The sequence below is a fragment of the Apodemus sylvaticus genome, chromosome 3 (assembly GCF_947179515.1).
Source record: "Apodemus sylvaticus chromosome 3, mApoSyl1.1, whole genome shotgun sequence".
Classification (NCBI taxonomy): Eukaryota; Metazoa; Chordata; class Mammalia; order Rodentia; family Muridae; genus Apodemus; species Apodemus sylvaticus.
Window position 1 is genome coordinate 147,539,804 of NC_067474.1, and position 16,129 is coordinate 147,555,932.

The following is a 16,129-nucleotide window of genomic DNA, read 5'->3' on the forward strand; positions in this document are numbered from 1 at the left end:
CTAGGGGCTGCCTCTCCAACTCAGCCTCTCTGACTGCCACTGGATGTCTCCATCTCCAAATTTCAGCATCAGTTTCTCTGGGTTTGTCCCAATCAGAGACAAGCTCCTAACTGATACTGTGCGAAGTGTCCTTTGCTCCCTCCTAAGCCTACACCTAAAGTTGCTTCCAGGTACAGGTTCCTGGGAGACCATGAGGAAACCCTGGGCAAGCATGAGGAAACCCTGAAGACTGCCCTCTGCTAGCTGTGTTCTCATCGGGCCCCTGCCTGCCGTGTCCCGTCCTGTCCCATCCGTTGGTAGCAGAGAATAGATCCGTTGGTGGGTGGAGGCACTTCCTCCAGGACTCGGGACACTCTGATTCCCAGACCCTCCTGTTTTCAGTCACCATCCCAAATTGAGCTACCCATCGGGTAGTGTGCCTGGTGAAAAAGACTGGACAGGAAGGCTTCTCACTTAAAGGGGTAAACTCCCTACTAGAAGATAAAGAGGGTGGACCAGAGGGGTGGCCACTGCCCTGGTCAGAGATGGACAATGGCCCGGGGCTCAGTGCACGGCCCTGGCCCTGCCCCTTCACTTCCGGTGCTCAGTTCAAACTGGACAATGCCAGCTCCGGTCAGTTCCCCTCCCCCACAGCTACAACCCATTTAAAGGGACAGAGCCTGCTTTCAGGGGCATCAGCTTATCCTGAATTCAGTCTTCTCCACAAGTGTGTAGAAATCTCTTGTGGTTCACACGCTGCAGGTGCGCATGTGCACACGCGCGCTCGTAAGCAAGTGTGTATCTAAGATAGAGGAAAAAAAGATGATGGGGTAGGGAAACAGACGGTGGGATAGGAGACGACTATGAAGAAGAATATTTTCCTCTTTTCTACAAGTGCTTTGTATGAGCATAAAAAGTATGAGATAGGACCTGGGGGTGGGGACAAAAAAGACTATGGTGAGCCTTGTGCTACTTAGCTGAAAAATTTAAGTATCATTAAGTACTAGGGACCTTTTTGTAGTTGTCCGAGTGTATCAACCAAAGTCATTTTATTTATACAACCCGCTCCTGTCAAGTAGCGCCTTTACAATATCTGTTCCTTATACAGTTGCTCTTGAGGGTCATGAGTTGGTGGTTGTGGTCTTCTGAAGGGAAGAAGAAAGACAGAGGTGAACATGAGGTTTCTCTTGGTTAGACTCCAACAAGGTTGGGTTTCCCCTGGCAGGCACGGTCACTTGCTCTGTCCAGGGTGCTGAGGACGCCTACGGCTCTGTCCCTGGTGCTGAAACGTCTATGCTTTCTTGTCCTTCCTGTGTTCTTAGGTCCAAGTTCTTCCAAAACAAAGCCTGATTCTCCCCCGAGGTCCCCTGACACACATGGGACAAATAGATGTTTTATTTTTTGTTTTTGATTAAGACGAGGTGTTGCTGCGTGTCACGTGCTGCCCTTAATCACATTGCAGGCTTCTACCTCTGCCTCCTCAGAACCGAAATTACAGGGGCTGTCGCATGGCTGGCCTTGATCTTTCTTTCTTTTTACTTTACTTGTATTTATTTGTACGTGGTTATTTTATGTCACATAAGGACAGCTGCCTGCAGAATCTGGAAACGGATGTTGGATCCCCTGGAACTGAAGTGATATAAGGTTGTAAGCCATCAAATTGGGGTTCTGGGAACCAAACGTAAGTCCTCTGGACAAATAGTCAGTGTTCTTATAACTAAGCCATCTCTCCATGTCTGAATATTTCTTGAATACTAAGGAAGACATTTCTGGGAGTAAATGATTCTGTCAGAACATTGCACACATTGCAAGCTCAGCTTCAGAAAAAAAAAAAGTTTAGGCCTACTTATTTGGTCATGAAAAAAGATAAGATCTTTGAATATAATAAGACCAGAGTAGAAGAGAAAGTAATTTATTTACTGATAATTTAAAATTAGTTCCACTTTTTGTTTGTTTTGTTTTGTTTTGTTTTTGAGAAAGGGTTTCTTTGTGTAACCCTGGCTGTCCTGGAACTCACTCTGTAGACCAGGCTGGCCTCAAACTCAGAAATCCACTTGCCTCTGCCTCCCAAGTGCTGGGATTAAAGGAGTGTGCCACCACTGCCCAGGGCATTAGTTCCATTATTGAAGAGTACTTTTTTTTGTTGGTGTTTTGAAGCAGGGTCCCTTGTAGCCCAGGCTGACTTCAGAATGACTATATGGCCAAGAATAACTTCAAAGTCCTAATTCTCTGCCTCCGTCTCTCAAGCTCTGAGATTAAACGTGTGCACCAACTTTGCACTATCATATGAGAACAGATTCAGTCACATTGCCTGTGTATTTCACGGCTCTGTGATAGGAGGCAACACTGCTAAGCATTTATGTGACTCAGTTTCCTCCCCTGTCCATGGAGACCATGAGAAAGAATATTTAGTGCTCAGAGGTATTGTGAGAAGAAAGGATGGGCACTAGGGAGTCCAGGGAGATCTTTTCAGAATGCAGCTCAGCTGAGTAAAGTGTCGATTGAGCACACATAAGGCCTCTTGAGCCAAGGCCTGGGCTTAATACACCAGACCTCAAAAACTGTGGGGGCAAGAGAGATGGCTCGGCTGCTCTTCCAGAGGACACGAGTTCAATTTTCAGCAACCACATGGTGGCTCCCAACCATCTGAAACTCCAGTCCTAGTGCATCCAGCAGCCTCTCTGGTATCTGCTGGCACCCAGGATGCTGAGGCAGGAGGATGGACATGTAGGCAAACCACTCATACACGTAAAATAAATAAACAAAATTGAAAATCCTAACTCTGATAAACCATGCTCATGACTATGTATTATAAAGCAGTCACAATATTATTTTATATCACAGGAGTGTGGTGCAGCTATAATATGATACATCTTATAGATGTAGATATAGATATGATGCATCTGTAATGCTAGAAAATACAATGTAAAAATCCATGTTTGTTTTCTTTTCCAAACTTCCCACTACTAAAGCCATGTGACTGGGCTGCAGAAATCAACCAAGAAGAGCCTCCTAAATGGGTTATTATTTTGTTGTTGTTATTGTTAGTAAGTTGGCTGGCTTTTTAAGATTAGATCACTGTCCTCAGCCCATGTTGGAGTGAAACTCATTCAGTATCCCAGGCTGGCCTTAAACTCATGTCCATCCTCCTGCCTCAGCATCCTGGGTGCTAGGATTACAGATATGAGCCACCACACCCAGCCTCAACAGGTTTGAATTGAAACAGCGTGCATTGTCGAAATACTTCCAATTCTGATTTTCCTCAGCTATGTATTTAAATTCCATTACCAGAAAAGCTCTGCAGGTAAAGCCCCAGCCATCTGCAAAGATGAATGATAGTGCCCCCTAAGAAAACTGTTCCCCCAATGTGTCCCTCAAGATATCTGTCCCACTGGCCGGGGGTGGTATTACATACCTATAAGCCTAGCACCCAGGATGCTGAGGCATGGACGTGAGTTTGAAGCCAGCCTGGGATACTGAATGAGTTTCACTCCAACATGGGCTGAAGAGAGCTCCGCAGTACAGGCTGGAGATGTAGGTCAGGGCCTGTGGAGCATGCGCCCATGTGGAGCATGCGCAGATGTGGAGCATGCGCCCATGTGGAGCATGCGCAGATGTGGAGCATGCGCAGAGCCCTACCTAAGCTGGATGTGGTGGTAAGCAAGAAGTGAAACAGTTTCCTCTGGAGATCAAAACATTCCATCCTGCAGGGGAGCTCCTTAAGGGGGAAGGTAAACATCTAAAAGAAAAACTTTTTTGTTTTTTTTATTTTGGTTTTGGTTTTTCGAGAAAGGGTTTCTCTGTGTGGTGCTGGCTGTCCTGGAACTCACTCTGTAAACCAGACTGGCCTCAAACTCAGAAATTCACCTGCCTCTGCCTCCCAAGTGCTGGGATTACAGGCGTGCACCACCATGTCCAGCCTAAAAGAAAAACTTTAAGAACTCCCTGAAACTGAGCAGATCCACTAAGCCCCTCCCTGACCCAGTAATTTTTTTGGGCGTCTCAGAAGACCCTTAAGACGTCCCAGTGGCCTGAAAGAGATTTAGACCAAGTGAGGTACCTGGAAAGGCCACTCTCCAGCCTGTTGAACTACCCGCAGGCTGTACAGTGTGCTCCAGGTTCCCAGCGTCTGTGAGCTGTCACCCATGCTGGGGTGGGCCTTGGTGACACAGGTCTTTGAGTCACTTCTGTTACTGTGAGTAACCCCTCACCTGTGTTCCTGTCTGTAACCTCAATAAAACCCCTAGGTTCTTCAAGTTGGCCCTTGGTAGACTCTGTACTTTGATCTGTTGGGAGGCTCCCTATCTGGGGGTGGATGGAGAAGAATATGCAGTGTCCCCCCCCCCCAGGAAAAGGTTTTGTCAAACAAGAACATGCTGCAGTCCCAGCTCCAGGGATGTGAAGGCAGGAAGATCAGAAGTTGCAAGTCATCATTTGCCCTGCTGGAGAACATGCAGTAAAAGTATCTAAAAGGCAGGGGATTAGTCATCTTTCCCGTGCAAAGGGAATGGTCTGAGCTTCATCCAGAAAGGGGTCTGTAAGAGGGCTCAGCGAGAAACCTGCCACCTAGCCAAATGGCCTGAGCTTGATTTCTGGGACCCACATGGGAGAAGGGGGGGGACCAAGTTTCAAAAGTTACCTTCTAATGTCTATATGTGCACCATAGCACTAATGCATCTGTGCTTATACTCATGTGTGCACACTGAAAAGAAAAAAAAATGTAATGTTATATTAGAAGGGAGAAGTCAGGAATGGTGGTGCACACCTTTAATCCCAGCGCCTGGAAGGCAGAGGCAGGTCTCTCTGAGTCTGAGTCTCAGGATAGACAGGACTGTAGAAAGTAACCTTGTCTCAATCCTCCCCCACCCACAAAAAAAAATGTGGTTGGGCAGTGGTGGCACAGGCCTTTAATCCCATCACTCAGGAGGCAGTGGCAGGGAGATCTCTGTGAGTTCTAGGCCAGCCTGGACTACAAGAGTGAGTTACAGGATATTCAGGGCTATAGAGTGAGACACTCTGCAAAAGTAAAAAAATAATAAAATAAAGAAGGGGTCATCAAGAATGTTCAGCACGTAAGTCACCTGCTGTCAAGGTTGATGACCTGATTTCAATCCTGGAGACCCACATGGTGACACTTCTGTGACCTTTACACAGGTGCATGGCTGAACACCACACACATGCACACACACACACACACACACACACACGAAAGTAACATTAAAAACAACATGATGTTTCATCAGCTTATTCACGGAACAAATACTTACTGAGCATCTACTTTTTCTGAGGTGGCCCTTTGTGAAAGGCTGGGGACACGGCAATGAGCGGAAGAGGTCAACTTCCTGTCCTCATGGACCCACTCTAGAGAAAGACAGACAACAGGCATGGGGGCCCTGGAGACCGTGCAGAGCACACACTTCTAGTCTGTTCATCTCTGTGGTCTCAAGAGAAGATCACAAGTGTTTATTTTTGTTCACTATGTAGATCAGGTCAGCCTTGAACTCACAGAGATCCACCTGCCTCTGCCCCCTGAATGCTGGGATTAAAGGCATGCTAACATGCATAGGCTTTAAGGCTAAATTGAGAGTTGGATTCACTGGTGACAAAATGTGTCTTCTAGACCAGAATGTGTATGTATGTGTATTTATGTGTATGTGTGTATATGTATGTATGTGTGTGTTTACTGTGTTTATGTGTAAATGCATATATGTGTTTGTGTGTATGTATATATGTGTATATGTCTGTATGTACATATATGTGTGTATGTATGTATATATGTGTATGTGTGTGCATATATGTATATGTGTGTACATGTGTATATATGTGTCTATGTACATATATGTGTATATGTGTGTATGTGTGTATATATGTGTATGTGTGTATATGTTTGTATGTGCCTGTATATGTGTGTAAATGTTTATGTGTGTTATGTGTCTATATGTATGTATATGCATGTATGTGTGTATATATGTATTTTCTATATGTCTATGTATATGAATGTATGCATATATGTGTGTATGTAAGTATGTGTATATATGTATATGTATGTGTAAACGAGAGAAATCCCATTCCTAACTACAATAAGAAGCAATCTGTTCTCGCCCCGTGCTACTATCTCATCCGCTGCAGGGATCAGTGCTTCCCACATCCATCAGACCGTGCACCGCTCACCTCATAGGCCTGCAGAGCTGGCAGGAGGACCAGCCGAGGGAGCCCCGTTCCTTCTTTCATCTGCTCCCCATGCTGGCCCTGCTTCACGGAGCAAGACGCCAGGCGCTTGCTTTCACCAATAATGGCTTCATTAGATTGAAAGGAGACAAAAGTGACCTCAATGGAATAGACTTCCTGACCCCAGCTGACCTCTGACCCTCACCCTGACAGCCTCTAAATCTTTTCTTTCTGACACGTCCCCCACAAGAGAAAATGATGAGCACATGATAGCCCCCTGTCCAAGGTCGGTCCCTCCAGGTATCCTGAAGGAACGGTAGAACTTCTAATACCCCGCTGGGATGTGCCTGCTAGCCGAGGGTCTCCTGTCATTTCCTAAGTCCCGTTTCAGCCTTAGACTTTGACCCATTCTCTCCTGACACAGCAGCTACTCTTTGCACGTGAGTCTGTTTCCTATGTGCCCTGCTCACTGTCTGTTCCGGTCTTCAAGCAGCCAGCTGTGATTCCCCAGATAAGACATAGGACCCTGTAGTGTAGTGTCACAGCTTGCCTCAACTCACAGATGACAAAAGAAGATATTCTTCTCCATCCAGACAGATGAAGCAATGAATGCACGTCAATTGGTGTGGAAGGAGTTCTAATCCAAGGGAGCACCCGGCCAAACCGCTCTCCGTTCCCTTACACAGCCTCTCTCTGAACCTCTTTGGAGGGTACTTCCGGATCTCTAAGTAATATACATGGATGTCTGGTCCTTGATTTATTGGTTTTAGCCCTTTGCTATTGATTTCCTGTTATGATGGATGAGAACTCGCCCCTACAGGGCCCTTTCCCCTTCCTCCCAAGTACAGATAAATCACCTTTTTCAGCTAAATTGGTAACCGATGTTTACTCTGTCCTGACTACGCAAATGTCCCACCGCGACATTTCTCTCCTTACACTGCTTCTTCTTTTCCTTGGACTTTGTAGCCACTTTTCCTGCTGATGCACACCTACCTACCTTCAAAGGATTGACTGTTTTCTTTTTTGTTAAATCTTTACGTCTCCTGGAGCCAGTCTCCTCTTCCTTATCTCGCCTGTTCTCTAGGTTTGCTTCCCAGCGGTCTTCCAAGGAGTCCTGCTTTTCAGGTTAGAACTAGTGTTTTCTGGATATATAAAATATATATTATAATAAAATATATATAATAAGCAAAATATATAAATATACATATGGGGATTTGGGTTTGTTTTTTTCTCGTTTTGTTGTTGTTATTGTTGTTGTTTGTTTGAGATAGGGTTTCTTGGTTTCTTAGTTTCTTGGCTGTCCTGGAACTCACTCTGTAGACCAAGCTGTCCTTGAACTCACAGAGATCTGCCGGCCTCTGCCTCACCAGCCTGGCCTTGAACTCACAGATTCCACCTCCTGAGCACGGGGGTTAAAGCTGTGTATCACCATCCTGTGGCTCATACAGGAACTAGTTTGGGGGTTGGGCATCAAGGAGAATATCCTCTAGTAACTGCCCAAGAAAACATTCATGCTGGAGTCGACCAGAGAGGTGTCCAGGTGGGTACAGCACATGCTGGGTGAGAATAAGGACCTGAGTTTGGCTCCCCCAAAGACAAACATGAAAGGACAGACATCACCGCATCCGGCTGTAAACCCAGCGCTGAGGGCGGAGGAGACAGGAGATCCTCAGAGCTCTCTGGCCAGCTGGTAAGCTTCAGGGTCAGTGAAAGATGCTTGGAAGTGTTCGTGTGGTGTGCTCAGAAGGCAAAGGGATCCCTGCGAGGTCGAGGCTACCTGGTTTATATAAAAAATTTCAGGCTAGTCAGGGCTGCAGAGTGAAACTATTAAACAAACAAGAGGAAAAGCTATTGAGGAAGATACCCTAGTGTTATCATCTGCCCTCTATATACACTGGCACAGATGGATGGACAGACAGACACAGACAGACAGATGGACACACACACAGGGGAAAGAGGTGCCTGGCAGACCATGCACATGGGAGCTTGCTCCTCTGCATTTTGCTTGTGTTGTGTTTTCCCAGTGCTGAGGCTGGGGATCAAGCCCAGGGCCTTGACTATCCTTCAGGGAGGCCGATGTTCAGCTGCTGAGCTGTATCCCAGTTATTCACCTCCGCTGGTGATTTCAGCGTATGTTCTTTTATACTCTGCTCTGCACACTGGAGCCAAATGAAGGACACATGTATGGCTTGCTTTGAGGACATTGAAGTGGGAGATGTCTTTTCCAGATTCTGAGTTATCAGTGGAGCAAAACACATGACACCGCTAACTTTCTTTGAAGGCGCACCGTGGGCCAGGCAATGTACCAAGTGCTATACATAAGTTTCCCAACAATCTGGGCATAGTTGCACAGCCCTTTAATCTCAGCATTCAGGAGGCAGAGGCATGATTTAGGTGAGTTCCAGACCAGCTTGGATTGCAGAGAGTTCCAGGACAGACAGGGCTACATAGTGAGACCCTGTCTTTAAAACAAACAACACCTGACAGTGGTGGTGCACGCCTTTAATCCCAGCACTTGGGAGGCAGAGGCAGGCAGATTTCTGAGTTCGAGGCCAGCCTGGTCTACAGAGTGAGTTCCAAGACAGCCAGGGATACACAGAGAAACCCTGTCTCAGAAAAAAAAAAAGCTACCCCCCAAAAGCCAACAATAATCCATCAATGTGACCAACAACTCTATGAGACAGACATGGCTAATTTCACTGTGTCACTGATGAAGTGGAGAGACAGTTGTGGAGAAGGCTAATTGGTTGATTCTGGAATTGTCATTTGGAATCAGTTCTCTATGCCTCTTTCATTAGAAGAGGGTTAAAGTGCCTGGAGAGAAGGTTCAGTGGTTAGAGCACTGGTTGCTCTTACAGAGGACCTGAGTTAGGTTCCCAGGTGGCTCACAACTACCTGTGACTCCAGCTTCAGGGGATGGGACAATGTATTCCAGCCTCCGTGGGTATGCATGCACATGGCATAGATTCACGCAGACACACACACACACACAGAGATGCATCTTCTGTTAAAAGAGTAAGAGGGTTGTTAGAGCCATGTACAATGTACACAGACAGCTGAATAGGTGAACTTCAGGTTCAATAATCCCAGCACCCCAGAAATGGAGGCAGGAGGATTAAAGATTCAAGAACAGCCGAGCAGTGGTGGCCACGCCTGTAATCCCAGCACTCTGGGAGGCAGAGGCAGGCAGATTTCTGAGTTTGAGGCAAGCCTGGTCTAAAGAGTGGTCCAGGACAGCCAGGGCTACACAGAGAAACCCTGTCTCAAAAAAACAAACAACAACAACAACAATAACAAGATTCAAGAACAACTGGGGTTACATGGCACCCCATCTCAAAAACAAAAACAAAACAAGGAAGGAAGAAAGAAAAGAGGCTTAAGTCTTAGTGTCCCCATATTGTTGTCCTTGCCCCATTTAGTAAATGAAGAGATAGTTCTCTCCAAGTAACTTGTTTGAGGTCTTAGCCAGTAAATAACAAAAACTGATATCCTGATATGTGACTTGGGGTATCTTCCTTTTAGTAGGACATTGTCTTAGTTACTATTCTATTGCTGTGAAGAGATACCATTTAAGTTGACCAAGGCAACTTAAAGAGAAGCATTTAATTGGGGGCTTGCTTAAAGTTTCAGAGGGTCACCCATGGTCATCATGGTGACAGGCAGGCATGGCGGGAGCTGAGATCTTACATTTGATCCAAAAGATGGAAGCAGAGGGAGACCAGACCTGGCAGGGCCTTCAACATCTCAAAGCCTAACTCCAGTGACACACCCTGTCCAAGAAGGCCATGCCTCCTAATCCTTCCTAAATAGTTCTACCAACTAGAAATCAAGTTTTCAAATATATGGACCTATGGATGCCTTTCTTGTTCAAACTTCTTTAGATTTGTAAGGTCATATTCACGTCCTCCAGTCTGTGTTTACCAGGGCTAAAATCAGTGGGGCAGACAGAAGGATAAACACAAATACATGAAACTGTGATTTTGACACACAGTAGACACTCACATGTGTTATATGTTATAGCAGGCTTCAAATAGGGTGTAGCATTGTGTTAGACCTTGTATAGAGTTTTCTTTTGTTATATATAAACATATGATATGTATATCACATATATGTATATTTACATGTATATCATATATATGTATATTTATATGTATATATGTGTGTATATATGTTTCTGTATATATGTATGTGTATGTATATGTGTGTACTTGTATATATGTATATATGTGATTATTTGTTTTGAAATTTTCTTGTTTTTTATCAAGTCAAGGTTTCTCTGTATAGCCCGGGCTGTCCTGGAACTACATCTTTAGATTAGGCCTCAGACTCAGAGATCTGCCTGCCTCTGCCTACCAAGTGCTGGGATTAAAGGCGTGTGCCGCTGATATCAGTTGGAAAGCTAGGGAGGGCAGAGCCTTATGGAAACGGTGGGAGTTAGGATTGTGAACAGAGCAGGTTCTTTGAGGAACAGCCAGAATATTTGGCTCACCTGGTGTTTTGAGACAAGACATTTCCTGGGGAGTTGCAACACATATAGGTCATCCCAGAGTCAAGGCTACTAAATGTCACGTGTGTCAGGTCTTCTAAGGCTATGACAACACATCGCAACCAGAAGCCACTCAGGGAAGAAAGGGTTCATTTCAATTTATAAGTCTCCGGTCACACACTCCATCACTGAGGGAGGGCAGGGCAGGGACTCGAGGCAGGAACCTGGAGGCGGGAGCTGAAGCAGAGGCCATGGAGGAGCCCTGATGGCTGGCGTGCTCCTCATGGCTTCCTCAGCCTGCTTTCTTACACAACACAGGGCCATCTTGCCCAAGATTGGCACTGACCACTGGGCTCTCCCATGCCAGTCATTAATCAAGAAGGGGCCCTAGAGGCTTGCCTATCAGCCAGCTTTCTCAAGTGTGGTTCCTCTTCCCAGGTGACTCTAGCTTGTGACAAGTTGACAAGAAAGAAAGAAAGAAAGAAAGAAAGAAAGAAAGAAAGAAAGAAAGAAAGAAAGAAAGAAAGAAAGAAAGGAAGGAAGGAAGGAAGGAAGGAAGGAAGGAAGGAAGGAAGGAAGGAAGAAAAAGAAAGAAAGAAAGAAAGAAAGAAAGAAAGAAAGAAAGAAAGAAAGAAAGAAAGGAAGGAAGGAAGGAAGGAAGGAAGGAAGGAAGACCTAGCCAGCACATTTAGGCATTCCCTTCTCGTCCGTCATCTTTTAACCTCAGGGTGTCTATGGTTTCAGAAGGATCCCAGAGAAAACACAGGCATAACCTGCCTACTCTATGCCCACTCTCTCTCCAGCCTCTACCAAGGGTTGGCAGCACTGTGAGGTTCTGCACGCAGATGTCCCCGCTCAAGTTCTGTCAGGAGGAGCGGGGTGGAATGGAGGTGCCCACAGTCACATTCCACAGAGGAGACAAGGCTCTCTGTCCTGCCCAAGCCGACTCCGCTTGCTGTCCACCACCATCTCACACACTTCTGGCAGCAATAGCGAAGTCGCTTCTTCTGCAGAATTGAACCTGATCTCTGTAGACTTTACCCACTGGCATCCTTAGGATGAGTCCTCTGCAAAGACTTGGGGTTGGAGAGCAGACTTTGGGTTCAAATCCTGGATCCCCACTTGTGTGGCCTCAGACAAGTTTGTTTGTTTGTTTTTAAATAGTCACAAAGTCTATTGAGGCAGCTTCCATGACCCCTGACCCCTTGCGCCTGGCTACATACTCTCTTGTGCAATGCTCTTCTAACCACAAGGTGATTTCCCATTTATTGTCTAGATCCTAGAAATTCCAGCTGCCAGAACAGGAGGGGTATGCAGTTAGGTCAGGTGAGGCAGGTCTCCGCCCTGGTTCCAGCCTCACTTCCACCCTTCTGCTCCCTGACTTACCCATCCCTTCTATTAATAAGGGAATAAATAATAATCTCTTACTCTGACACACCCTTGGCTCTCTCTTCCTGGTATTTCCCTGTGATCCTGGCTCGACATAAAGAACCATTTCCTGGACTTTCAGTTTGTTGGTGGCTGTTGTTATTGTTGTTGTAGTTATTTTTATTTTATTTTATTTTATTTTATTTTATTTTATTTTATTTTATTTTATTTCTTTAGCAGGGTTTCATGAAGCCCAGGCTGGCTTTTAGCTTTCGATATAGCAAAGATGGCCTCGGACTGGACTTCTGATCGTCTTGCTTCAGCCTTCCAACAGACACACACCAGGTTCTGCTTCAGTGTTCTTTTGTTCTCTCTCTCTCTCTGTCCCTGTCTCTCCCTCTCGCTCCCTCCCTCCATCTTTGCCCCTCCTCCCCACCACCTCTCTTCTCTACTCCACCTTTCTCCTCTCCTCTTTGCCTGGCTAACCTATAATTCAGAATATAGAACAGGCTGCCCTTAAACTCTGATATTCACCTACCTCTGCCTCCCAAGTGCTGAGATTAAATGTAAGAGCCACTACTTCCATCTTCTTCATAAGAAATTAGATTTATTTATCATATTTTAGGTACGTGAGTGTTGCCTTCATGCATGGTAACCACAGAGATCAGAAGAGGCTCCAGGTCTCCTGGGAACTGGAGGCTGATTGAGAGCCACCAGGTGGGTGCTGGGAGCTGAACCCAGATTTGGTTCTCCGCAAGAGCAACAAGTGCTCCTAATGCCATCTCTCCAGGACACTTCTTTTGTTTATTTTTGAGACAGAGTCTCACTCTGTCACTCAGATTGTCCTTGAAACTTGTGGCAAGCCTCCTGATTTGGAATTCTTTTTAAAATTCATCTTATTAGCTTATCATTAATTTTATTTTCTATTTTAAAGGAATTGTTTTTATTTTATGTGCCCTGGTGTTTTGCCTGCATGTACTTTTAAAGGTGTCAGATCCCCTAGAATTGGAGCTATAGATAGTTGTGAGCCGCCACGTGGGTGCTGGGAATTAAACCCAGGCCCTCTGGAAGAGCAGCCAGTGCTCTTAACCGCTGAGCCATCTCTCCAGCCCTCCTGTCATCATTATTAGCATACATGTGACATAAGGCGTGGAGAAGTCAGAGGACAACCTTGCAGTGACAGCTCTGGAGACTGAACTTGTGTTGCGAGGCTCTGGGCAGTAAGCGCCTTTGCCAGCCGAGCCTCCTCCCTCTGGTCCTGCTTCATCCCCCTAAGGGTGAGGACTCCAGACACGAGCCACCACACCCGGCCACTGGTCATTTTTTAGGCTCCAACAAAGCTGTCACCCCACCTATTCAGGGGCCTCTTGGCCTCACCCCTCACCTAGCCAACACCTTTGCCCAGGGTTCTCTCAGTTCTGACAGGACGCTCGCCCAACTCCTTTACCTACTTTCCTTTCCCACCAACTATTAGAATTGAATCCAGAAATCTGTGTTTGTATTGTCTATGAAGATCCAGCCCCAGACCTGGCACAATTCCTTATATCTATTTGCCGAGAAATGTATGGTTTGTCTAAGCTCCACAGTTAATGATGGCCAAAATTAGGATCTGCATTTTTGTTTCCAAGACTTCCCTTTGCCGGCTCCTAATCTGACCTACTCTATTACCTCACCACTCTCAGCCCTCCTTAGAATCAGATGTGGGCTGAGGGGCTGGCTCAGTGGGTAAAGGTGCTTGCTGCTAAGCTTACTGACCCGAGTTCGATCCCTAGGACCATCATGGTGGAGCGGTCTGACTCCTTCATGTTCTCTGATCTCCACACACATTCTAGGAAGTAGGCACACACACATACACACACACACACACACACACACAGAGAGAGAGAGAGAGAAAGAGAGAGAGAGAATAAGTGAATGTAGTAGTAGTAGTAGTAATAATAATAATAATAATAAGAAGAAGAAGAAGAAGAACCAGATTTTTTTTTTTGTTTTTTTTTTTTTTTTTTTTTTTTTTTTGTTTTTTGTTTTTCCGAGATAGGGTTTCTCTGTGTAGCCCTGGTTGTCGTGGAACTCACTCTGTAGACCAGGCTGGCCTCAAACTCAGAAATCTGCCTGCCTCTGCCTCACAGAGTGCTGGGATTACAGGCGTGCGCCACCACTGCTCTGCTAAGAATGAGATCTTTTACTTGCAAAGGCCTAGAGTAGTTCTGGGGTTTGTTTGTTTGTTTGTTTGTTTGTTTGCTTGCTTGTTTTGCTTTTTCAAGACAAGGTTTCTCTGTGTAGCCCTGGCTGTCCTGGAACTTGCTTTGTAGACCAGGCTGGCCTTGAACTCAGAAATCTGCCTGCCTCTGCCTCCCAAGTGCTGGGATTAAAAGCGTGCGCCAATTTTCTTATGGATGAGAGTGCCAAGGTCTTAAAGGTTCCGCAGCCCGCAGAAAGCGAAAGCCGCAGAGCAGATGGTGCCCAGACTCTGCTCCCGGCGCGCCCCTCCCCCCCCCCCAGCCCCCCACTGTGGGTTGGAGCCTTCGCCATCATCAGCGCTTTTGCAGCCATCGTGAAGTATGTTCATTATCTTCGTTATCTCCCCGGATTCTAGGAAATTGGAAATCATGGATTTCCAGGGCTTTGTCCTGTGGGTGAGGTGGCTGTAAATTATTCCCCGGAAGCCCAGCTTTCTGTTCCCCAGACACCTCAAAGTCCAGATACCCAAAGTCTATTGTGGGACACTCCATCGGGGTAGGACTGAGGAGGAAGTGTGTAAGACCATGGAGAGTCGAGAATTCAGGTGTGGAAATCAGCCTGCCGCCCATCCCCAGTGTCTCGGGGTCTCTTCCGTCTCCCACAGTGGCAGCATGCCCGTGGCCCTGCAGCTGACCTATTGGGCCAGAGATCAATAACCTGGACTTTGGCATCAGTCCCCCCTTAGCTCACCAGGGACTACAAGGATGTGCAAAAGAGCTAGCAGGACTCTGCGTGGTTAAATAACCTAAATAACCGTCACTTTACCCCAGTTCCGTCTGATTGGGGGCATAGTGGGATGGGGACCCAGACGGAGTGACACTGTGGCCTCTTCTACCATCTTTCCTGCTGGGGAGGCGACCTCTATCTCCCCTTGACCCCGCCCCGCTCTGTGGTACTCTCTGTGCCCTCCTGTCCCCACGTGGCTCTCAGCTCTGGCTCCTCTTCTCAACTCCTCTCCTCTAGGTGCACTCGGAGTGTGTAAACCGGGGTAGTGGGATAAGCGGACTCCTCAGGGAAAACCAGTATCTGGCAACTCGGCGTTCATCTTTGTCTAAATACCTCAGCACAGGAGACTCTTCATTTAATGCCCCATTGCCCCAAAACCAAGCCCTTAGTCCCTATTCTGCCAGAAGGCTATTTCAGAAAAACAAAACAAAACAAAACACATCCCCAACCGCAAACAACTTTACATACTGCTGCCCCTGTATCTCCCCCACCCCCACCCCAATGCCTCAGTCAATCGCTCTGATTGATTGATTAGGGAGCAGAGAGAGAGAGGATCGATGGCGGAATCTGGTCCTATTCTTATTCAAAACTAAAGGTCCGGGAGGGAGGGATATTAATTGTGGGTAGAATTGGACAGTGGTCACTGGAGCTTGGGCCAAAGCAGTCTGCAGGGTGGGGGAGGGTGGGGATAAAAGCCAAACAATTGGGAGTCAGGACTAGATAGATACCGAGAAGGTTGGGAGGAGAGTGATCCTAGAGTTGATCTAGGAGAACTGGCCCAAATCCAGAGATGAGGATTCCCAGACACCTTCCAGATTAGTGATGCTGTTCTGGGCTCCCAGCAGGGGGCGCGCGTTCCCCACGCGGCTCTTTTCCTTAGCCACCAGCTAGTTCTTTTGTTCATTCATTCATTTGAAAAGGTTTGCGTGCCGCTGTGTGCCAGGCACTGTGCACCAGATCCAGTGCGCAGACGGGAAAAACACAAGCATGAAAAAGACACACAAAGTTCCAAGACCTCGTGGCACAGAAGGGATGACAGCGAATGCATAAGTATAGCGATTTAATGTTAAGGACAGGAAACCACACAAAACTCCTGAGAAATGGATTTTTAAACTGAAACTTAACAGAGGCCTAACTCTTGGCCGGATGGAAAGTGTCGAG